This window comes from Polypterus senegalus, chromosome 7, assembly GCF_016835505.1.
Source record: "Polypterus senegalus isolate Bchr_013 chromosome 7, ASM1683550v1, whole genome shotgun sequence".
Classification (NCBI taxonomy): Eukaryota; Metazoa; Chordata; class Cladistia; order Polypteriformes; family Polypteridae; genus Polypterus; species Polypterus senegalus.
Window position 1 is genome coordinate 163499921 of NC_053160.1, and position 26804 is coordinate 163526724.

At 39.6% G+C, this 26804-nt stretch overlaps 1 protein-coding gene across 1 annotated transcript in view; it reads right to left on the reverse strand.

The window, feature by feature from the left end:
• cdc42se2 (CDC42 small effector 2) overlaps positions 1–26227 on the reverse strand; it is a 97385-nt gene extending 71158 nt beyond the window's left edge. Inside the window, exon 1 of the mRNA XM_039759478.1 lies at positions 25671–26227. The gene's annotated coding sequence lies outside the window, so the exon portion shown is untranslated. The remainder of the gene's footprint in view (positions 1–25670) is intronic.
• Between the last annotated feature and the right edge of the window lie 577 nt (positions 26228–26804).

Sequence of the window (26804 nt, forward strand, 5' to 3'; positions counted from 1 at the left end):
CCAAATACGGCATCAAAATTCAATGCAATATTGACGAAAATTTAAAAATTGTTTTTCCTGAAGTTTTCCAGTAAAAGTGTAAGTTTAAAAAGTATTTGCGTGTTAATTTCAAAGCCAAACGGAATGAAAATGTATAACGTAAGGAACACCTCTAATGCAACATGAAACAATTTTCTTTCAATTTAATACGTTTTCCTTTCGTCGGATTGGCTGGCCCAGTGCGGTTTTAGCTGTGGAATGGCCAAATGGGGGAGGCAGCTTGATGGATGAGGTCTCCAGGACTCTAAACAAATCCAAATCATATCATGTGATACCATCTACTGTTAAATTCTGCTCCGTACTTTTAAAATTTTTATTTTTATACTGTATTGTGGATTTGTTCTGTTCTGTGTATTGTATTCTTTTTGACACCCACTGCACGCCCAACCTACCTGGAAAGGGGTCTCTCTTTGAACTGCCTTTCCCAAGGTTTCTTCCATTTTATCCCTACAAGTGATTTTTTGGGAGTTTTTCCTTGTCTTCTTAGAGAGTCAAGGATGGGGGGCTGTCACGAGGCAGGGCTTGTTAAAGGCCATTGCAGCACTTCTTGTGTGGGAGATTGCTGGAACACACCTGGAGCACATCCAGGTGCTTATAGAAGGGGCCGCCTCCCTTCATTCAAGGCTCGAGTCGGGTGGAAGGACGACGAAGCTGGAAGGCAAGGTGTGGAGGCGGCCTGAAGAGACAAGGCAAGAGTGTGAGGCCTGGACTTTGGGGCTGTGTGGCATTTAACTTGTAAATAGTGGTCTGTAAATAAACGTGTGGTGGTGATTTACAACATGGCTCCCTGTCTATGTCCGGGTTCGTTCCACACTACTTAACCATACATACAGAATATTACTATAATGTGACACATTTCAGTAACACTTTATTTGAAGGGTGTCTACATAAGAAGAAATACTTGATTAGTAATGTATATTAATATCAGTATTTGGAAGATGTGGAACAAAAAAAAGAGCACTGCACTCATTCAAAATTCACAATAACTGAACTAACATGTGTTTCACCACATCAGTGCCCACACAAATTATGGGGAGCACCTTGTTTTGATACAATGCAATGATATCTATTATATAAAACATGTACAGTAATCCCTTGTTTATCGTGGGAGATAGGTTCCAAGGCTGGCCGCAATAACTGAATTTCCGCGAAGTAGGGACACCATATTTATTTAATAATTTAACGTGTATTTGGACGTTTTTAAACCCTCCCTGTACTGTTTACAACCCACCCTTTACTCTATTAATAACAGGGACAACTGTTAAGCAATATGAAATCGGCAGATAAGTTTACAGTTACTGTATAGCAAAGTACACGTACCTATATATGATGTGATGATGGTGATGAATATGCTGTGCAGTAAAAATTATGACGATGAAGGTGATAATGACTTTTACTGTGCAGCCGATGACTGTATTTTACGTCACTTCAGACGGCGGTGCCATTTCCTGGGGCACCTCTTCCACGTTTCCGAAAATGTATCCGTAGTAGTAGTAGTAGGAACTGGCTCTTTTTTGCGAGGATGCAAAAACATTGTGATCGGCAGCTACTGCCGGTGCTTTTTCTGGTCGAAGAGCAGCTTGCAGGCGGTCATGACGTCGTCGACCTTGTTGCAAAATTGGACCGATCGAACCATATCGTCGTCCCATTCCTGTGACCGCTCTTGCAGATCCTTAGCCACTCCCTAGTTTCACCTTCTCAGCGATTGTCATCATTCTTCGTTGGCATTTAGGCTCAGCAGCAGCCTTGGAAGAAGGAGCACATTTGGGAGCCATTGCAGGGGGTGAAAATTGAAGCGAAGTTCAACACAAAGAAACCACAAAAAAAAAAAAATCACACACAATACAGTGTAAAGTAAACCGAGAAAGCTTGAAGCGAAATGGCCACGACAGAGAGACAAGGGGAGGTGCTGTGGGATCTGGGCATCAGTTAAAGCACCAATCAACCTGTGATTTGTTGTCTCCCTCTCATGTACCAATCACAGCCCGTGTTACAACGCACTTAGTCACCGAACTTGTTTTGTTGTTCTTAGACAAGGAAATACTACTACAGTAATCCCTCCTCGATCGCAGGGGTTGCGTTCCAGAACCCCCCGCGATAGATGAAAATCCGCGAAGTAGAAACCATATGTTTGTATGGTTATTTTTATATATTTTAAGCCCTTATAAACTCTCCCACACTGTTAACATTATTAGAGCCATCTAGACATGAAATAACACCCTTTAGTCAAAAGTTTAAACTGTGCTCCATGATAAGACAGAGATGACAGTTCTTTCTCACAATTAAAAGAATGCAAACATATCCTCCTCTTCAAAAAATACGTGTCAGGAGCAGAGAATGTCAGAGAGAGAGCGCGAGAGAAAAGCAAACAATCAAAAAATCAATATGTGCTTTTAAGTATGCTGAAGCACCGCGATAAAGCGAGCATCCGTGTCCCCTAGGAAAACAGCCTCTGTGCAAACAGCCCCTCTGCTCACACCCCCTCCGTCAGGCAGAGAGAGTGAGAGAGACAGAGAGACACAGAAAAGCAAACAATCAAGCACCGTGCGGGAAGCACATCGTACATCATTGAGGAGTTTTATTTAATATGTAATGCGTGCTCTGATTGGGTAGCTTCTCAGCCATCCGCCAATAGCATCCCTTGTATGAAATAAACTGGGCAAACAAACTGAGGAAGCATGTACCATAAATTAAAAGACCCATTGTCCGCAGAAATCCGCGAACCAGCGAAAAATCCGTGATATATATTTAGATATGCTTACATTTAAAATCTGCGATGGAGTGAAGCCGCGAAAGTCGAAGCGCAATATAGCGAGGGATCACTGTACTATATTTAAAAACCCGCATAGTCGTGAATCCGTGAAAAGTGAACCACTAAGTAGCGAGGGATTACTGTATATCATCTTGCAAAAAATATTATACGAGGGTCGTTCAAAAAGTTTCCGTACTTTTATATTTTTGTTGGAAACGGTGAAGGCGGGAAGATTAGTAATTGGTCGTGTCTGAGTGTGTCATATGACTACTTCTGTCTGGCAAGCCGGCTGCCCTTGCAGTTTAGTATAATTGTCACCCTGTGGTGAAAATGGCTGCGAAACTTGTAAATTGCACCAAAAGGAACAGTGTTTTATCATGTGCTTTCTGTGGGCAGAAGGTGTGCTGGGAACACAAATTTATCTCTGCATGTGTGCCCAGTAAAGGGATAAAGTTCTCTCTCTTAGAGACGTCTATGAGTGGAATGAAATGTTCGAAAATGTCCGTACTAGTGTGAATGAGCGCTCCGGACGTCGAGCTAAAGCCAAGACCACAAGGAGTGAAGAACCCTGATGTGAAAGCAGCAGTACATGAGTGGCTACTCACTCGACCAAAAACAAAAAAAAAGTTTTTATGATGCTGGGAAAATTGCACCACAAAGGAAGGTGATGTCATTTGTTTTTGAAATCCTTAATAAATACATTTTTTAAAAAAAGTGCAGAAATGTTTTGAATGTCCCTCATAAAACAATCAAATATTTCTTCTTATATAACAAATACGTTATTCACAAACCTATTTATGTGTTATGAATCTCCATGTAGACACCCTTCAACTAAACTGCTTGCAAAATTTATTCCCATTTTGGACAATTAAAATAATCCTGAATTAGTCGAAATTAAAAACACAGTGGAAAAACTCGTGACTTTCTATAATTCTACAAGTTACACATATCTTCAGTTGCTCTTGTGTAACATTCGTGTTTATCAGTTTTCAAAAATGTGTCTTTATAATTCCTCATCAGACAAAAAGGAAGTGTTTTAAAATCAGGATCTAGAGCACATGTTTGTTGACAGCGGCATTCGATGAATGGAACATAAAAGAAAAAAAACAGCCACTGTGACTGACAACAGCATTAATGATTTGTACGATGTAGCTTATGGAGATATTCATGTTGACTGCTTTGTTTACAAGCTCACTGTGGTATCGCAGGCTGCTCTGAAAATTTTAACAGTAGCCTGCTTGCTTAGCCGAGTGAGGCATGTCGCCAACTTTTTCCACCATAGCAGTAAAACTAGCTAGGTGCTTAAAGAGAAGCAACATATACTAGATTTGCCAAACAATCAAACTTGTGATTAATGCGGACACACAATAAAACATTCATTGGAAATGCTAGAAAGGTTTTGGGAACACCAGCCTGTCATCTGAACAGCTCTGGATACTGTATAGGCAGCGAGGTTGCTCCCGCTGTGACGGCCATGCAACGCACCTGTCTGCAACGCAGTCGTTTTTAATGTAGTGACATGATTGTTACTTAGGAATGTACTGCCCTGGACGTTCAGCTGTCACAAGTTAGGGCTACACACTCTGCTGACTTGAGAGATGTGACAATGCTTTGCTTAAGATCTTCATAAATCTTGGGTACAATAACTTCACTTGTTTGCTTTGTGGTTGGTATAGCATACCACAGTTCAAAAACCTGTATCATTTGTGGAAATCCCTCATTTTCAACAGCTGTGTAGGGTCTCATGTCTTTACAGATAAAAACTGCTATAGATTCTCTTATTTTTTGGGAATTTTACAAACTAAATGGAAGCTTGGACCTGCCATCTCCATTTTGGACTGTCTAGGCAATACTTGTTTTGATGTTGAGATGCACAGCTTACATTTGGCTTTGCTTTTATTCAGTTGCTCTTTACAAATGCACCATTTCAATCCGTAGGAAATCCACACATCTGATTTAGGCGATGCAATTTCTCACCAGTAAGGATTAGTAGAAAGCCTTAACAGACGCATTAGTGACATCTACTGGATCAGATACCAAAAAAGATCATTAAAAATTTACATGTAACAACTGAGCAGGACAGATTTTCAAGATCAACCTTGAGATTTTGAGAATCGATATTTAATCATTTAAACGAAAAATAACAATTAATTCAAAAATTGATATTTTACCCAGGCCTAGTTCTGAGTTCTCTTTGTTCTGGTGTCACTAACTCTGTAGTCATTTCCACAGTGCTGCCAGGACATGAACTCGAATCCACACTCCATGCAGAAAGCAGAAAAACACCAGATAAACCAATAAACAAGCTGTTCACTCAAGTGACACATTGGCTACAATGTGCTGGTTCCACTCTGTCATGGTTCACCATCTATTGCGCCATAAATGTCACAGAGCCTCTTTCACTAGTACATTACACCATTTACGCAACAGACACATTGATTAACCAAAGTGCCAGTGCTGCTGCCTCATTCACAATGTACTTACCAGTGTGATATGAAGCATCTTATGAAATGATGCTGGGACAGATTGAGGACAAGGGCGGGGTGTACTAGGTATGCCCACTTCTGCTCAAAACACATGCTTTCTAACTGAATTCTGTTTTTGAGAAATCACAAAAGAACTACTTTGCAATCAGTGAATGAATGAAGGGGCTATGAAAGATGAGACACTATTACTTGCGTCTTGCTACAAAAACAAAACATTGCTGGCACTTCCACCAAAGTTTAATGATTTATGTCATCAGCATAGAAGCCACTCTCTAAATATCTTTGCAGGCATGTTTACCTCATAACCTCAATTAAAGAGGATACAAGTACAAATGGTAGAATTCAGATAAAACGTCCTTAAATGAGTGCAGAAAAATGCACAAACCAAAAAAAAAAAAAAGAAACAGCAGCAACTCAAGAAGAATGCCACTCTATGTAGCAGTCAGGTTCCTCCTTTCTCTCCTTAACAGAAAAGCTCCTCTGCTTTAGTGAAAGCCACGACCTACTTAGCACATTCCTTTACAGAATGGCCAGCAAATGCCTGGCATAACCTGTCAGCAGCTCCCTAGCCATGAAATAACAGAAAGTGACACAACAATTAGCATCATCTCTGCAGGTTGCCATGGCGTTGCATTCTTCACTTAATGAAGGCTTCGACCAGTAACTGCATTTCTTTGCAAAGATCTAAGGACATGCAATCTTGGAACTGGTTCATTCCTTGAACTTTCTCAGCGCTGACCAATTAATTATAAGGCAGGTACTGATCTCTTTGCAAAGATATGTCTCCAATGAAGAAGCACCTCTGCAAAGGTGGAGTTAGTGAGACCCTTACTACATAAGAGAACATGGACTGAATGGTCTCACCTCACCCTGTTGTAGACATTGCTGAAGTCAATATAAACATTTACATTAGTCGTAATTTTGCATATTAGAGCTCTTTATCACAAAGATTGTTTCAAATGTTGCTTCCATAAGGAGGAGTGTAGGCAATGTAAAGCAATGAACTCCAAGCTAAACTGTTAGTTCAATAACCACCGCAGACTCAACTTGTGAATTTGAGTAAGTCATGGATTTTTTCAAAACTCCAAATTTATAAACCTGGAAAGCAGGTTTCAACTGTGATGTTTTAGTTACTTCATGCAAGATGTAAACTAAATTAATGAATGTAAATATAATAGTAGTCCAATAACACAGACAATGAAGAGCCATAAAAAGTGTAAGCCATAGAAATCAACCAATGAACGTTGAGCTTTCCAGTCAAAGTCACACCCAATATTTCACTATTGAGCACTTTACTTAAGTTGACATAAAAACACAGTCAGTAGCTCAATCTTAACACATCACTTCAAATACCAAATTCTCAACAGATGGCTGTTTCAATACGGACAACTTCTGAAAAATTAAGAGTGATGAGCAGGGGTGTGTTTCAGGGTGCAGTAAAATGTTTGAGGTGGGAATATGCACAGGGAATAAGACAGTCTGCACAAGACCCTCACCCAAACTTATAGCAGCTTTTTAGAGGATACCAGTATCATAGCTGCTCAATTGTAAGCAAAGTCTGTTTTGCACATTTAGTTTTTGCACCCTGTCAAAGACAAAAGTTATTACAATAAATCCATGCTTCATATCCACTATTGTTCCTGGTCCAGCCAGGATAGGAACCGACTCCCAGTGATCCCAAATGTAAATGCCAGTCAGAAAATGGATGGTTGAACAGACAATTGTAGACATGTTTATAACAATCTGAGGGTGAATGCAAAAGTTCAATTCATTTAAAATGCAAACTACAAAGGTGTTTTAGATGAATAAATGGGAAAGAAGCAGAGTTCAGCTGGCAATTGTCAGGTTATAACAAAATTGCCATTACTGTACTCCAGGATCAAATTCGTCCCCTCATTATTTAGAAAATCACATTTTTTGAGATTTCTGAAATATTTCAGTCTTGACAATTACCACGTTTATATATGCTTCAATAACCCAATTTTTCACAAAATGCCTGTTTCTAAAATGTAATGTAATGCGGTTATTAACCTCTAAGAAACCTGAATGACAGGTACATTTCTCTGTGAATAACACAATTATGTGGTCATGTAAACCCATAACCAAGTTACTGTTAAGGATTTTGTAGTCTGTGCTTGTCTGTTGCACTTTGTCAGCCTATGCATGTATTTGCTTCCCACATGCTTTCAGCAGCAATGGGTAGGGGCAACCACAAAATACATTTCCAGATGCAAATGTGCAGAGACACATTATTCTTTCTCCTGGGTGAAAAAAATATGTCTCAATATTTCTGAAATCACTAAATTTATTTTGATAAGCTGAATGCACAATGCTAAACTCAGCAACACAATCTTGAAAGCAATTAGAAAACACATTAAAAGTAGCTTGTGGTACATAATCTGATTACTTTTTAAAGTAATGAGTAATCAAACACATATACAGTATCTCTATCATAAAAGGAAACCCTGAGACAAGACTTTTGCCAAGAGATTTTTTCAAGTCCCGCGAGACGAGACTTTTGCCATGAGATTCAAGTCACGCCCTCGGTCCACTCAGCTCTTATTCGTGTCAATGCTTTTGTCAGACATAGTTTCTGTGCTCTCAGCTCTTATAAATGTTTATGTTTTCCTCATTTAAAGTTGTTTATGAAAAGTCCTCAGTTTCACCTTTAACATACAATCTGTTTGTTTCCATCAATGTAGTCCTTTTCTGAACAACAGTTTTATACGTTCTAGATGACACCTCAACAACTAAGCGAAGGAGAAAGGGCAGCATGTCAAAAAGAGGCCCAAAAGCATTGGAGAAAAAAGAATTAAAAAAAGAACAATAAAAATGTAAGTGCAAATCCCAAAAATAAGGAAAGTAATAATCAGTATGGACCAAGTGGAACTAAAAACCTAGCAGGTCCAAGCAGGGTCGGAAATAAAAGACAAAGAGTAGAAGACAAAGTAGAACATTGTAAAAAGGTTAAAAAATGAACACATGCAGAGCAGGTTAGAGATTATGACAGTACTAAAATCGAAAGTCTCAAAAAACTATTAGTAAAGATCAAATTAGCAGTAACAGAAATTATTACTAGGTGAAATAACGTAACAGCGAAAAGAGATCGAATATATGGACATAGGTGATATGACAGAGGTATGTAGATATTGTTCAGCTTTAAAGTTTAAGTTGGAGACTTGTAGATTGTGTGATTCGTGTTGCCATCAGGGAAAAGTTGTGTTTCTTCCCAATGAAGAGGCGTATCCGCGAGATTTCAAAGATATGTTGTTTGGTGAAAGTGAAATCCACTAACACTACAGGCAAAATATCCGAATCTACAATAATCCATCCATCCATCCATTATCCAACCCGCTATATCCTAACTACAGGGTCATGGGGGTCTGCTGGAGCCAATCCCAGCCAACGCAGGGTGCAAGGCAGGAAACAAACCCCGGGCAGGGCGCCAGCCCACCGCAGATCTACAGTAATCTGTTTGCAATCTCAACATTCAATGCTCAAAACATAGATTTACACAATTCAGGACCATATGCTATGAGAATCTGTGGTCCCGCAACAATTAAATCTACTACAAGTTTAATATTGAATAAACCACAATTCGGTCAGGTTTATATTTATGATCACGGGGAAGCGATGCAACATAGAATCGAAAGAGTTAAACGATCGGACATATTAGAAATTCTATAGCCAATAATGGATACAAATTCATACGTATCGCACTTTACACTAAATTTATCTGCAAAACACGGACGAAAAAGTTTTCTTGGATTTTTATATGAATCCGAAAGATCATGTTCGCATTTCTAATAAACCAACATGTCATGAATTGTCAGAGATAATAGTTTTGAAAGACGGAGATATCAAAGACAGAAGTTTAAAAAGTATTTGCATGTTAATTTCAAAGCCAGACAGAATGAAAACTATAACTAAATGAATACCTCTAACGCAACATGAAACATAATTTTATTTCAATTTATTATGTTTTAATATTATCAACTATGGTTAATTAATTGCTGTAATGTAAAATAGTTACTTCTATTGTGCATATGTAACAGTTCCCATGAAAATAACAATCTGTTTAAATTGTACATCCGCTTACCCATATGCAAGTGGCAGAGACGCAAACTAGCTGGTGCATAGCAGCACTGGGGTTGGTGAGTGAAGCGAGTAGGGGGCAGAGCCCCCTAGTCTTATTGAAATAAAAAACCTGCGTTAATATTATTCCAGGAGCACTGGACGTAAGGCAAGAAGCGAATGTACTCAGTTGGTCCTTTGCAGGGTTCAATCGCACAGCCAGGCACAACAGATTTAACTCTTTTTTTGTGCAGTTTAATGATGTTGAAGTGTTTTACCAAAGGATAACCCCAGAAGATTACTTGCACATGTAAACACGGATTAAGAAATGGGTTCCTACCTTAACTGGGTTATTCACCTTAATATGATTATGCCTGTGCATGTAAACACGCCAAATGATTCTTCAAATGGATGTTTGGTGGTGCATTGTCTTGCCCTCCATTGAAATTAACTGGCAGGCTGCCCCATAACACATACATAGCAGACAACCCCTCCTTGACATATGCCACCACTTCTACGTTTTTTTTGTAGAAGAAACACTATTTTTGATTAAAATATTAATAATAATAAAATGGTTTAATGAGAGAGTGTTACTTTCTAGTAGCAAAAAAAGGATTGAAAGAACTTTTGCCTGTGCTTTAATGAGCGAGGTTGTGAATCTGTACATGCCTAATAATGGACAGGCACTTTGGATAATGGCTTTACCATACTTGGTTTTTGAGCTACACATTATCTAGCTGGTACAAGATTCCCAACACTGAACCAGGTAAACAAGTTAGAAAATGGATAAATGGATGAAAAAACAGAAATTCACCATGAAAAAGAAAAGAAGTTAAACTTGAAAAGAATTCAGACTTACCTACTCCATCCAAGGGTGACTCAGCTTTCAACAAGGGCTTAAAATGATGTTTTATAACTTGGCCTGTTGTGTTAAGGTGTAAAGTATATTTGATGCTAGAGCATCACTACTGTATTCTTCACAACAAGATATCCCATATGTAACAAGAGATGATACAGGATAAGCTTACATTGAAAGAGCTGAACCCCATCTAGCACATAAATTGCAGAACAGGTTAAAGCTAACATCTAAAAGTAATTTCAGAAATGTCACCATGATGGTGCAAGGCTGTGGTCTACAGAAACTCCAACTGAAATTCATAATGTGTGTCTCGGAGTCACTTGTAAAAACCTTTTACTCCAACTAAACAGGAATATCACTAATGAGAAGACTCCTCTGAGGGAATGCGGAGAGAAAAATGTACTTTTTAAAATTAATTTGGTGATTAAGAAACAATATTAGACGTGAAAACTCTACTAAATTAAAAGCCTCGCCAGCCAACACTTGCAGTACCCTGATCAATCTGGAGCAAGTATAAAGATCCCAGAAGAAAATGAAAAACGAGTTTGTCATGCATAATTCAAGACCTGAGACATACATTCCACAGGAAGAAAACCATAAAAGTGCTAAAATGGAGTTACCTGAGAAGTTGGACACAAGAACCGAGGTGTAGGATTCAAGACACAAATGTCACAAAACTCTTTTAACTGTCTGTTGGAGTAGACTTATACTTGTTCAGAAAAAGCAGGCATGCTTACTAACCTCAGGAACTCTGGAAGTGTCAAAGATGTCACATGACACACAAAACCTTAGGCTGTGCAAACTCAGGATCATAACCTGGTATTATTATTACCTTCTTGGTCACAGACTGCCCACTCTCTTAAAACTAACCATTCTCCTAAACATTCTTTCAATCAGAAAACTTCACATTTAAACAGTAATTTTTTTATCCTACTTTAATGCAGTTTTTACTGATTATTAAAAAGAAAAAGGCAAAGCACACTGGGAGTTGTGCATGATAATGATTGCAAATACAAGTGAATATGAATGTAACTGGTACACAATGCATGCTGGGTCATCAGTACCACACCAGGGTGAGTAGACTGACACGTCATGCCAGACTCTTACAGACATTAATTATTAAAGGACATAGCACAGAGAAAGTTGTCTCTGTTCCAGTACATGAAATTACATTGTCTGGGGGTTTGTGTTGCATACATTCTTTGGTACCTAAAATTTAGTATTATGTGCAAAGATTAAAAAAGCTGGAGATGACATAATAAAGCATTTATATAACACCTTTCCTTGACAACACTTTTACAGCTATGAAGAATAATGCAGCATCACTAGAGAAAGAAAGGGACATTTTTTCTAAGGCCTTCCTGATGATTTTTCTTTCTACACAAATCTCTCATTTTTGCTATGCTCTCTAGGCTTGAGCACACTTAATTAAAGCTAATGGCCGACTTGTTCTCTTTTGTTTTTCAGAGCGGTTCTTCCACTATTAGCTCCCATCATTCAAATGGTTTTACCCTTTCTGCAGTGAGTTATTTCATTCATTGACCAGCAGGTGTGCCCGCTATTGCCCCATGTGGATTAAAGTATGGGTGAAGTCACTAAATATATTCTCCAGAGGAAACAGCTTCAGCCCCAAATTAAAATTTCACTGACTAAACTTATCTTTGCCAAGACTCAAAAATGCCTCCTTGGTGGAAACTTCCCAAATAAAGGGAAGTTACAAAGTAAAATTTCCAAAGAGAGAAAACTTGGGAAAGAAACAGCCAATTGCTGTTTACTGTATGTAGATAAGGGGACTCTGCAAAACATGTTAGAAATCGATTGAGTGGTGTGGATTTACATACTGGACAAACACATACACACACACACACACACACATTCAGCTTTAAAAGGTAGACAAGAATATCTGGTCTTTTCCAAGTATACACTTGCAGCTGTCAACAGTACACACTTTTCTGACTTGTAAAAGTTGTACTACAATTTTAATTCTAATCATGGCTTTTTCAGTTACACAGTATACTGTTTTTTAATAGCGTTTTCTATAAATCAGTTTGTGACAGTTAGAACAGTACTAAAATTTGACTTTGGTACCGATACCAGGTTTTGCACCTCAGTACTGGTACCAAAACAATGCCGTAGCAGTTTTAAGCACGCTAATAAACAAATACTGCTTCGCAGAGAGGGATGGGCGGCCTACACTGGAATGCTGGTATATTACTCTTTGAAAAATTGGATAGTTCACCACTTTTTTAGTACCAGTTTACTGTGCAACACTACAGTCGATACTGTGCAAAAACAGATTTATTAATGGAAGTTGTGAATACCTAGAACAAAAAATGTGAGCATTATGCCTTGATAGAAGGACTAATATTTACTATACCTGTACTTACACTTAAGCGGCACATTTTGGCACTCTGCTGTATGATTATCTACACTTTATGTAGATTTACAAACTGTACAACTGCATTATCTGGTTATTTATTTACATTTTCAATAGTAGTGACAGAACAAGCATCCATCAAACTGTTACATAAGCTGCTTAATCCAAATAAGGCTTGCAGCTGAACCACGATTGAAAACAAGGCAGTAACTGACACAGTATGTAGTGCCAGTGCACCAATGGAAACACAAACCTATCCATGTTGACTTATACATGGCTAATTTACAATCAAAATTAAACTAAAGAATACTGTTGTACTGTAGGGAAAATGTTTGAATATCAGTTCCAGTGTACTGACTAAATATACCAAATAAAATTAAATTCTTTTGCTCCTGATGTTTTTGGGCACTCAAAGCTGGACTTAGAAGCACCTGTCACTGGAAAACAAACATTTCTATAAAATCTCTTGTGCAAATCATCTCATAACAAGCAGGATTACAAAGGAGGTTAGGGGCAGGCTGGCTACGCACTGATTAGTTCCACACTGCCACATTGATTGTTGGGATTCTAAGTACTTCTCCTAGTGCAATACACACCACTGGTGTGTTACTAAACCACTCTTTTCTGGTAATTTATACAAAAATAGCCACATCCTTTCGCAGTACAATTTTTTTCAAAGCTACAACATGAAAATGTAATTTTGATATTAAGAGACAGGAAAAAAAAAAACTGTTCTCCTTTAAGGGAGCAAACTCTACAGAAAAAAGTAAATGAGAAAGAAACAGCAATAAAACGTAAGCATTTAAGGTTATGATATACGAATATTCGTGCATTTCTTAGAAACATTGATTAAACAATTTGATTAATTAAAAATAAGAAAAATGCAATGATTTGTTAATTGATCTTAATAATAACCTGCAGCCAAGTTCAGGATTAAATATTATGTTTCAACTAAAAAACTAATTGTGATCAAAAAGCCTACATTATTATTCACATAGAACAAATGTTGAACCCTAGTCATTGAATCACACAAGAAAAAGTAATTCACACATCATCACAAAAGACTTTTACGGAGTCTAGAGAATGAAGGAAGACAATGGCAATAAACCGGAACGTTACTATCAACACAATACAAGGTGACAGCTATGAAGGGAAGGCATGTGCAACTAAACAGTGATGGTTTTATGTTTTGCCTCTTGCATAATTCAAGGTGTTAAGCATAACAAAAATGTCTAACATTTAGACAAGCATATAAAAAAGCAAGTTATTATAAGGATGCAGAGACAATAGGATTAGCAGGAATCAGCATGGAATAATACACTCCACAAGCAAGACCAGAAAAATATCTGCTCATTTGTCAGTCTCATTCATCCACACATCAGTGTCCAGAACAAGCCCTTTCCACTTCAAGGCTGCCTTGGGCTAGAGTCAACATGGACAGCATTGGGTACAAGGCATAAACCAACACTGAATGGGACACCAGTCCATCTCAGTATACACACACACACCCTAACTCACCCTTATTGGGCCAATTAAACTAGCAGTAATATTTTTGATACAATCTTCCAACTATTTATTTTTTACATTACCATCTTTCACAGTGCCAAGTATAAAACAGGCATGCAATACATTCAGGATATTCTTCAGTCCACTTTAATTTGCTTAATACTTTCTTGTGTAAATAATTTAAGTCAAAAAACAAAAACATATCAGAACAAAGTAAAGTTAATTGGAGAACTGGCCTAGTGCTCTACCAATTGAGTGAATGCCCTAAAATCCATCCAAGTCCAAATGTATTTGGCTCCTGTGGGTCACCACATTTGTACATTGTTCCAGCTCTTTAAACTTTCCAAAAAGACAAGGCTGCTTCTTGCATCTTAAATTTTATCTTATTCCCAAGTGCTGCTAGTCTCTTCAGGTCTCAACCAACAATACGCAGCATGCTTCTAACTGGTGAGCCAAACCCTTAGTATCAGCTTGCCCTGCACAACTTTCAAAATGAACAAATGTGAAGCCAATAGATGTTGTTTGCATAACTCTCGTTTGGTATTAAAGACTGTCAGATCATTACTTTGAAATATGTCAAGCAACATCCTAGAGCCATCATTGATAACTGTGTAATTAAAATGAGTCTATAACGAGACAAATGCCTTGGAGAAGACAGGGAGTGCTGCAGAGGGCAATAATGTCAAGACCCTGCCAATAATTCAACCCTCCCGCTTAAATGCCAGCTGCTGTGAATACAAACGAATCCAAAAGATAGCAACAAACAAAGTGGGAAATGAGACAGCAGGGCCACCACTGAGGCATCACATGGAGCTTGCTGTCATCCTCATTGAGACAGCACATTAGATATCTGAAGAAAGAGGCAATAGATGAGTAAACACATTCTACTTCCATCCATGTACACCATGACTTGGCTGGACTATAGGATGAATTAGAGTGCAAATTGTCATAAATAAACCAACAGACAGGGAAAGGCTGAGGGCACACTGTTTGTGGAACTAGCAGCTTATGGCAAATACATGACAGAGTAGATTCTCATCAAATAAGATCTCCAAAGTTCTAGTTCTGAAAGCAAAACTAAAATTGAAATTGGTGCAAACATAGATATGCATGAACATCCACAGTTCAGAACTGATTAAAACAAACAAAATAAAATCTACTAAATATATCTTAAGAGTCGTGTTCCACTTCCTCCCATCTTTATGGCTTATTTTAGATTAGCGCTATTTACAGTACTTTTCTATGGCTTTATTGCAGAGTGCAACAAAGATAACAAGATAGAGAAATGACTTTTCCATTTTGGGAGGAATTTCTATTAGGCCTGATTTACCAAGATAAACGTATGGTGGGAGAGCTGGGGCCCTGTCTGAAGATTAATTAACATTCTCTGAATCAGCCAACTAGCGGACCATCGTAAGGTTTGTGTTCTTGTTTCCTGTATAAAGCACCTTGAGATAGGATGCTCAGTGACAACTCGCATGTAAGAGTAAGATATTTCTACCACTTCCAAAATGCTGCTTAATACTGAGGTCTGATGCACACAGCATTTTTAGCAAAAGCAAGCCAGAATTTTTTTTTCTAATAAAGAAAATTAGTTCAGCTGATAAAATGAGACAAGCTTTCCTGTCTACCCAGCACCAACCAGCATCCATGCAAGAGATTCAGTCTGGACTAGAAAAGAAATGGAGAAATAAAATAGGGAAATGGTTGTGTTTTCAAAGGTTGCAGTCTTGCATTTACTGCCACGTCATTTCTTTTTTCAAGTAGTGCTTATGAAGCAAAAGAGTCAAGATGGGTTGCATTATCAGTCTAGCAGGACGAAGCCTCTGGGAGTTTCAGATGGGGCTTCTAAGGCAAGAAAATTAATAACAATTTATGAAGTATGTTCAGTGCTATGAAAAGGTTTATCTCCCTTTCCATGATTATCCTCTATTTTTGTGTATTTGTCTTGTAGCAATGACTGGCTTCAGATCTTTAGACATTTCTAAATTGCTAATTAACATATTTAGGTGGCAAAGTTGCCAGCACCTCTACTGCCCCCTTAGTTACATCACTCAAACAGCTGTCCAAAGTTAACTGGTAATAAGACTCAACCGACTGAACACAGACAAGCCTGTGTAATCTAAACCTCATTATATACTGACTCTTACCATGACACAGAAGTAGTCACCACAAATTTTCTAGAAAAACACTGAGCCGTGGTCAAACATAATTCCGGAAGAGATGAGGAAAAATAAAATGTTGAAAGTTACCAATCAGGAAAGGGTTACAAAGCCATTTCTAAAGCTCTGTGACTCCACAGCACCACAGTGAGAACCATTAAGTGCAATGGAGAACATTTGGATTAGTAGTGAATTTTCCCAGGGAAAGCTGTCCTGTCAAAACTACCCCAAGGGCAGTGTGATGACTCATTCAAGAAATCTCTGAGGATCACAGAAGAATATCCAAAGAACTGCAGGCCCCTCTGGCCTCAGCTACAGCATTCATGACTCCACGATAAGAAAGAGACTGAGTAAAAGTGTCATTCATGGGAGAGCAGCAGGGCGGAAATGTCTGCTATCCAAGAGTAACATCAGTGCTCATCTTACATTTGCAAAGAAACACCTGGATGATCCCAAGTCTTCAGGAATAATATTACAGTGTAAAAACAGCCTGTTTCACATTGCATTTTGAAATGCAAATTTGCAAATTTCTATTTTGATGCAAAAAAAATTAAATCATTTTGAGTTGTGAAACAACTTATTAAGCGATTTTATACTGATCACATTTTAAGTGTGTGAATAAGTTTATTTGTAACAAGGTCGTACCATGATGGTTTGGCAAAATGGTATGGTTTATTCCACATTAAAGCTGCCATGCACCTTGAGGCGCCTTGACTGTATTCACTTTTGAGTAACACTGGATGTTTCAGGTACCACCAGCAAATAATTTAAGCTGATGCTGATGGTGGTCTCTCAAAAATCAGCTCTTCTATAAACCAACACCCCAATTCAAACACAGGCTTTGCAATCCAGTTACGATGAAAAACACCAGCGCTCACCAAGAAAAGCAAAATTCAACTGATGAACAGACGTAAGAGGCAGGTGAGGGCTTTTTGGAAAACATTTAGGAAGACTAAAGCAGGTGAACGGAGTCTGCAAAAAAACGTTCTCTTTTGGCAGCCTGTGCCCCAAATAACAGGAAGGTATAGAAGGTAGGTCTGGTTGCAGTATTGTTGATTAAAGACACCTAGTTTGGGTTTTACTGCTTTTGGTGTGTGTGTCTCACTCCTGCCACATCAGTGCTTGTTACATGTTCCTATACTTTCAGAGTACAACAAGATAATGCACTACACAATGAGGAGGACTTTTGTGGAGAGTGATCAGCTTCAGTCTTTGTATGGCATCCAAAATATGTGTAAATCAACCAGCTCTGCCAGGTTTAACTGACAAAAACCCTAGTGCCATAATGTTTAGGGCAGCATGGGCTTTTAAAGGTATGGTATTATGCGATTGCTTTGCCTCTCGTGTAGCTGCAAGGTCTCTACGGCCACTTTCTTGATCAAGGTGTTGCTGTATAAGACATTCATTTTAAAATGTTTTCATTATTTTCCAAGGTGTGGTGACATCAATTACTGCAGCTGTCTCACAGTTCTAACTTCTTCAGGTTTGAATCTCACCTCTGGTCATTGTCTGTGTAAGTTTTCTCTGAGTACCCTGGGTTTTCTTCCACGTTCGCAGGGCTGGATTCTGACTTATGCCTAATACTGGCTGTATGGCCACTAACCCCTGTAAACCTGAATTTTACTTAGCAAATTTAAAAATGATGTTTTTCATACTTGAAGGAATATCCCACCCAAAAATGATATTTTTGTATGTGTTACATACCACTTAAGAGTTATAATGATGGCTGAAAAAAAAGTTTAATCTCCTGTTTTAATGTAGAAATATATCACTTCTTAAAACCCCTTTCATGAACAAAAATTGAACGCACTCAAATGTGAACATGCATTTGATTTTGCAGTAAGAAGATTGTGGGTTCACTTCTCAGGTCCTCACTGTATGGAGAGTGTTTTGAGTAGTGACAAAAGCGCTACATAAATGTAAAGAATTAATAATAATAATAATAATTAACTGTAGACCCACATCCTGCTGTCATTTATATTCATATCGACAACTAGAGTACATTGGGATTATTTAGCGGCAGCCTGTGAAACCAGACAGGTGAATTGACCTTCCTTTTGTTGAACCACTTGATATGTACAAATATGAGGCATACTCTCTTTCTGATAATGTATTCACTCACTTAATTATTTAACTTTTAATCATTAGTTCTACTCCTCTCTTAGTATACGGACTTTCAATGCTGACATCACATGATGTTTCGAGTGATACAAGAGATGGATGGGCATCCCAGAAGGTGAACCCGGTATAATGGGAGGATCAGGAGAAACACCAGCATTCGGGTTCTATGTCCCCAGATATGCTAGAGGGCAGCGTCCCTGAGATTCGGGTTCCCTTCGGATACCCACAGGGCATTGTGGGAATTGGAGTTGCAGAACACAGCCCTGTGTGGTTCTGTGAGTTCCACCAGGGACACTGCAGGGAGATATGGTCCCTACTTTGGGGGACTCCTGTCAGACCCAGAAGTGCTTCCTACAAACCATCTCCTAGCCCAGAGGTACTTCTGGGTCAAAGGTAAAAGGAGCTGCATCATCTTAACCAAAAGGCAGAGTCAGGAAGAGGTGGACAAGGCTTGTTCCACAATTAAAAGTACTTGGGGGTCCATGTTAATGGTTTTCGAACACAGAGGAACTATATAAAAAACAACAGAGGAGACTCTTCTTACTGATGAGACTGTGTTCCTTTAATGTGGGAAGAAACATTCATTGCATCTTCTATAACTCTGTGATGGCTGATACAATTTTCTATGCTGTGGTGTGCTGGGCTGGTAACATCACTTCAACAGAGTCCCACAGAATCAACAAGCTAATTAAAAGGGCAAGCTCAGTTACTCTGGAAGCCATGGAGGTAGTAGCAAGGGAGAGAATTAAAACAAAACTGAGTGCTACTATAAACAATGCTGCACATCCTCTTTCTGACACACAAACACTTTCAGCCAACAAATTCAGCAGAAGTGTGTCAAGAAACACTATTTAGGTTCCATTATACCAACAGCAATACATCTGCAATAATACTTCACTGTGAATGTCACAGCCAAGTCAGAACTGATGTTTCTTTTGAATTTTCTTGCTTTATAGTTATTCCAGTGTGTGCTCAGAACAAAGTGTGTGTATACTGATTTCCTTACTTACTATCTATTTATGTATTTATTTATTTAAAGAGCTTCTGTAAAAAGCCAAATTTACCCTGGGGACAAATAGAGTTCTATCTATCTAACCTGTGGCTGGTTCAGGTGTGATTATGTCTGGGCTTTGGGGCTCAGTGGTGCCTTCTACTGGTTACAAATGTACAAATGTTAACCAATGAATAAGCTGTAACTGAGCTGTACTTGTGATCAGTGTAGGGGGCCGGGGGTCTGGCTGCAATTCATATGCTTTGTCACATTTAAGTGTGTTCCATTTTAGTTCACAAGAGCATTTTTGGCAGTAGTTTATTTAACAAAATACATGTAAATTAGATGTGTTGAGCATACAGCTGGATAACTTGACATGAGGTCTATGAGACACAAGCAACATGAGATTTTTTTATCCATGAATGTTTTTGATAATGTTTGTTATTGTCCACAGTTGATCACCACATTTGCCTGTTCTATCAGAAAATGCGTCATATTCGTTCTGCGTAAATACATGAGATCAAATTGTTTTTGTAGGCATCCCTACAAACTACTCAAGGTATGTAACACATTAAAAAGTTATTTTTAGTGGAGTAATATTTTAAGGAATTTATAAAGAAAAAAATACAGAAAATATATTTAATTAACAGGAAAAGTCAAACGCTTATTTCACATTTTTTTTGAAAGATAACATTAACCTTCAATCTCATTATGTCAATTCTTGTACATCTGATCAGAATAAAAAGTGTGTAAGATAGTCATGAACTACATTATTTATCAGACTGTTAGATGGAGACATACAAGCTTAAAAGCAAAATCAGTTGTCATTAATATTTAAGGAAAGGGATTGTACAGAGCTGTTAGAATATCCACACGTTGTGCAAATGCCCTGGTTTTAGCCAAAACAGGAGACTTTGTAAATGGATGCAAACACTGGTACAAGTGCCATCTGACTAATCATGAAACACCCAGGTAAAAATCTCCACAGATGCCAGGACTGCAGCCAAATAAGCAAAGGCATGTGGCCAACAGGTTAATGTTAGGAATGCACAAGAGATATCAAATTTATCAGAGAGTACCATGAGCCAGAAGATGCCCCTTCCACCAACCACTTGTGCACAAAGGCAGCAAACTACAGAAGTAATTAGACACTTGCTCCTGTGTTTTACAGAAGTGTGCAAGGGTACAAACAGACAGTAAGGAGAAGTACTTTAAAAAACAAGAGAGGCAAGTGAAAAAAAACAGAGCTATTACTATATAACCTCACTGGTGGGGCTATGTGATTGGAAAAGAATATAACAGTCGCCGTCGTTCAGTCAACATTGCTGCACTGTCTGCCTTTAAACAGAGAAAAATACAAGCGGCTGACAAAAAAAGCAATTTCAGTACACGTTTAGCAACAGTTACCAAATACGTCACTCCACTTCCAGTAGCTGCTTCGTGGTGCATTCTTTCATTTCTCTTGTATTACCGGCTTGTGACATGCTTTGTAAAGTGCTCCAGGAAGGTGCTTTTTATGAAAAGCCCTACGTGAAACAAAGATTGATCAGGGAGAGAGGTCATGCAAATAAATTAGTCACATCTGCGCTAAACTGAAAGCAGAGGCTCACAGCAAGGGCAACAGAAAGAAACAATAAGGAAAAGAGAAAAGGGTAGACAACAGGCATCTGGGATCCAGAGGGAGAGACATGGACAGGCAAAGGCTGCAGCTCAAATAAGAGATAGCTCTCGTTGCTACACTGCGCCAACCTTACTTTATCTTTAATAAACTAGCAGTAAGTATGTAGACTGCTTATGTCAAGGCAGCTACTCATTACTTTCTGTAGCATCCTTTATGGTGATCACCATTCCAAGATACTTTTAAAATAAAAATACATTTTTTTAATAATAACAAAGACTACTTTACAATAACAACAACTATTTTGTGGCTTGCCAAAAATAAGCTGCTTTAATGTAAAATACATCTTTTCTTGATGTGTCACTCTTGTTTTTGTTGTCTAAAACTCAGACACCTGTCATATATACAAATAAAAAATACATATAAAAAAACAGATCTGAAAGTCTGAGAGGTGTCAAACACATGGGGGGGTCAATGTCACCATTACAACATTTGTCCCCTTGACCTCGCTCTTCTTATGGCCAGCTGTACCACACTTCCGGATAATTTGAAGAGCAATGACTTGCTGACCCTGACCCTCCTACCCTTATAGCTGACAGCAATCTGCCTACATTAAGGGTGCCGAATGGACCCTCCTTGTTCTACAACTGGTCCAGTGCTTTCAATATCTAAATGCTTCCACTGGACTACCATATCTGAACAGCATGGCTTTATACTATACTTGTAAGCCAAACACACAGTCATACTACATGTGAAAACCACTTCTGGATATGCATAACCTTCACACAAGTTCCTCCAATTTAACCTTCTAGCAAGGTTGATGGCACAAAACCAAACAGCCTGATGTTGGACAATAAATCCAGTGGAATCATTCCATTAGGCTACAACCACAAGAAGTGGCAACATTACACCTTTGCTGATTCCCGTACATTGTCCTTCATGCAGATTTAAGATAATCATTAGATTATTAAACAATAACACCCAGAACAACATTCAGCATTTTAAAACTCTTAGTGAAAGTTTAATTTTGTGTCACCTACTCCATGGAATACCCTGTTCAGGATTCACATTCCACATAATGCCCCACTTCACCCTTGCTTCTAGAGCAGCATTTCCAGAATTTAGTACCTAAGATTAACCCCGTTTTTATCTTAATGTACTACAGCTTTTCTAATTTCAACTTCTTTCTCACAGTCTAATGGGAATTGTTCTCTTCATTTTGGTGTTTAGTTTGTTACAAGCCCTGCTTAGTGTTTTCTATATTGCATTCATGTTTCATTACGTAATATCTGTCCATTAATTTTCCTAACCTGTGTAACAGCAGAGGGTTGTGGGGCAGGTGGGGCCTACCCCAGCAATCACCACGTGTAAGTCAGGAACACCAACAGGACAGGCCACCAGTCCGTCACTGGGCGAACACACATGGACTCACCGGGGCCAATTTAGCAACACCAGTTCACTTACACTACATGTCTTTGGACTGTGGGAGGAAACTGGAAAACAAAAAAGCACGTGGGCTGTGGGAGAACATGCAGACTCCACATGGGGAACAGCCGGGTTATGAAACCTGTTATGAGGTAGCACTGCTACCATTACGTTGGCCATTTTTTATATTTATAGTAGTCATGAAATTGCTTGGTTTATAATTGTGTTGTAGTTTGAATTGTTCTCTGAATTGCCCTGTGATGATGCTGATAACTGCACTGTGATACTTATTTAGGCCCTGCTCTGTTGGTCACTCAGTAATGTGGTACAGCCAACTATAATTGTCAGAGTACAGTTTACAATGCAAATGTGTGTGTTGTGCTACTATTGGCACTCTAATATTAGGCACAAAATGTCAACTATACTGCTCATAAAAATTAAAGGAGCACAGTCTCAAGGGCATGGAGGAGATTCCAGGAGACAGGCAGTTGCTCTAGGAGAGCTGGACAGGGCCATAGTAGGTCTTTAACCCATCAGCAGGACCGGTATATGCTCCCTTGGGCAAGGAGGTACAGGATGGGCACTGCCACAGCCTACAAAATGACCTCCAGCAGGCCACTGGTGTGAATGTCTCTGACCAAACAATCAGAAACAGATTTCATGAGGGTGGCCTGAGGACACATGTGACAGACGTGAAAGAATCTGCAGAAGCTGTGGAGAACATTATGCTGCCTGTAACATCGTTCAGTATGACCGGTTTGGTGGTGGGTCAGTGATGGTCTGGGGATGCATATCCATGGAGGGACGCACAGACCTCTGCAGGCTAGACAATGGCACCTTGATTGCTATTAGGTATCAGGATGAAATCCTTGGACCCATTGTCACACCCTATGCTGGTGCAGGAATTGATACCATTGACTGGCCCCCCACGCTCACCTGACCTACTGTAAATCCAATAGAACACCTCTGGGACATTATGTTTCGGCCCATCCGATTCCGCCAGGTTGCAGCTCAGACTGCCCAGGAACTCAGTGATGCCATGGTCCAGATCTGGGAGGAGATCCCCAGCACACCATCCGCTGTCTTATTAGTAGCATGACCCGACGCTGTCAGGAATGCATACAAGCATGTGGGGGCCATACAAACTACTGAGTGCGATTTTGAGTTGCTGCAATGAAATTTCGCCACAATGGACTTGTCTGCCGTATCATTTTTTCACTTTGATACTGGGGGTGTCTTTGAATTCATCTCTCTGTTGGTTGATAATTTTCATTTCCATCAAACGATGTGGCATCCTTTCGTTCCTAACACATTACCCAGTCCATATCAGTAGTGATATCCAGCATGATTTTTTTTCCCCATTGAAGTGTTCCTTTAATTTTTTTGAACAGTTTATAAATCAGAACACATATGAAGGCTGTTTCAGCGAGACATTTCAAACAATTGAAAACATTGGCCATGTCTTGAATTTCAAAAGGGCCATAAACCAGTCTAATGATGCTTTTCAGACTCACAGTAAACCATACAAACCACAGCGGTAACAAGAGATCTCAGGGATGTTTTTCTACCTTCAAACAACACAGTTCACACATACTGAAAAATGTGGGGGGCAATGAAGAACTCTGTCAGCATAGCTAGCCATGACAAGCCCTAAAAATTAAGTTTGTACCCTCCAAAGGAACAACACTCTACATACACCACACTCTCAAAAATAAAGGTGCTAAAGTGCTTCTTCTAAGCAGTGCCACAGGGGAACCATTTTGGTTGATAAAAAAAATCCACATCAAGTTTTGAGAACGAACTTATATTTATTTTGATCCATGACAGGCTCCATAAATAACCACCAACAGACAATAACAGGTTTGGGAAACACCATTGGGTTCAAGATTTTACAAGCTTACTTGCTGCGTTCTCTGGCACGAAAGTTAGCCATAAGTTAAGTTCAGATTTTCTTGATCTGTCAACATCCTATTAGGGTTCTCTTTTGACCACATATTAATTTTTTCAAAGCCAGAGACATCAATTTAATATACAATGAACCCTTCCAAAAACGAAATGGTTCTACAAGGAACCGCACAACTCTGTAAAGTGCTGTTACAGGACTGTTATGTTTAAGAGTGTTGGATTAAATCCACTCTGCCTGTGATTCTTGGTGCTAATTTCCATATCACTTGATGGATCTGCTGACTGTTGTCCATTTTGGGCATCATCCTTTCAAATATGTAAAAACATCAGCAAAACTAACTGTCGTGTTATCAGTCATTATGTTCTCTCTTCTTCAGCAGGGATAGTGATGGAGTCATTCATTAGCCTAAAACCATGTAAAACTGCTGACCGCTACCAAGAACTGATACACTCTTTCAGGTCATCAGTTTCCCTCACTTGGTCTTGGAATCATTCGTGACCCACATAGCAGAGCATTCTCGGAACCAATTCCGGGTCAAGGTCGGCTGGAACAAAAACTGTCTACATCTGGTCCAAGGTGGTCCAGCCCAGATCCCACCCCGCTTGTGAATCTCCAATTAGCTTCACATGGTCGTGTTTGGAGGGATGTGGAATAAACCCCGATGACGGGGAGAAAAATCCCTTGCAGACGCACAAACTTCAAGCAGATTAAAACACGGGGTTTGAACCCAGGCCTTTTAATTTCGCGGGGTAGCAGCGCTAACCCTTGATCAATCGTGTCACCCTTGTACAATATCTCCCATTTTATTTTAAAAGACCGCAGATGTCATAACGTTACCGCTAGTGTTTAAACTTTCTTATTTTCTCTTCAAATCAGGTCCCGAAAGTGCAAAGCCTGATAGATAGAGCATCACTCCTCACGCGCAAGTACGTCCTCCTCCTCTCGCAAGGCACCTGCAGGGACAACTAAAACGGGAAGAAACAGGCGGATGTGTGGCAGGTGGTCATTATCGGGGGCGACGATAACAGGCTGGGCTGCCACTGGAGCGCGTATCCCCATGCACGGCACTCGCAATCACAGTAAACGAAAAGCCACGCGCGTGTGCGAGGCGGCAATAACGTCACGATCAGCCCGCTGTACACCGAACCACAGCCTCTGTCTAAGAACATCTCACGCCTGCCTGCCTCTACATGCTCTCGCCAAGGACAACCACCCTTATCTTCAAGCCTCTGCGCCCAAGCCGTGTAGCGGTTTCTTAATCGGAAGGATGCCCCGAAATGGCTATGGCGCCTGTGCCGTGGCTATGTTATCACGCGCGCAAGTAGCGTCATCCAGGCACGCGCGCCAGGCTCACCTTTCTCCGGTGCGATTCCCAATCAGAGGCGATGCACGGACCGCGGCTCCTCTGCTTCTCCGGGTCGCCACAAACCGTGGCTGGAACGCGAAAAGAAAACTCCGCGAAGATGGCTGCAATCAATTCCGACACAGAAAGCCGCTATCCCGGCTTCTGTCCTCGTTGCCGCTACTATTGCTGCGGCTGCCTCTTCTTCCCGGGCTCCTGCTGTTGCGGCTGCCGGCTTTGAATTCGGAAAGGAGGAGACTTGACAGAGAGCGGAGGCTAGCGGAGACACGCTCGACCACAGGGAGACAGCGCCCTCTAGGCTTACCAAAGGGAAGTTAAAGCCAGAAGAGAAAGGCGCCCGGCTGCTTCATCGCCCCCACATCTCGCAGGAGCTGACTTAGCGTTACATTGCGGAAAAAATAACAGAAAGCAAACGCGTTTCTGATTGTTAGTAAAAGAGCCGAGGCTCCAAGTCTCGGGGGAGCACGATGGTGGTTTTTGTAGCAGCCAAGTTCTGAATGCGGTTTTCAGACTGGACTGCTAGCAGCATTTAAATTCAATGTGTTAGTTCTGTTTTATACGAAAGGGATTTATTCTTTCTCTCCTCTTGCTTTATGTTTGAAAAAAAAATTACATTTTACTTTAAACACATGTGTAAATTACATCGAATGAGGGGTCTTTTCCTAAGGTATGGTGTCATGTACACCTGCATTTGCTCCTTTTTGGTTTCTTGAAAATAATATTGGTTTGAGTTCATCAAGAAATTATTTTTAAGGAAAGTCCATTACAATGAAGAAAATGAAAAGAGGGCTTTAAGTAATTTCATGATTTCTGGGAAGTATCAAAGCAATTTAAATTTCATGGCACATTGGTGTATTCCTAGATTAACATGAGGACTAACAACAATTTGAATCAGTCATTTAATAAAAAAAGAAGGATTAAAAGCCCTCAGCATCATCTAGATGGCTTGATGAGGCTTGTTGAGAAGCCCCCTGCCCTACAGGCAGACTAGTACTCGCTCAGAGGCTGTATTCCAATAACAACTTCTTCTGTATAGATATTCCCATTTTTATATGGGGTAGTTATTTTTTTTTTGCCTAGACTTCTGTATGCATTTGTATCCTTCATCAGAATCATCTAACCTGT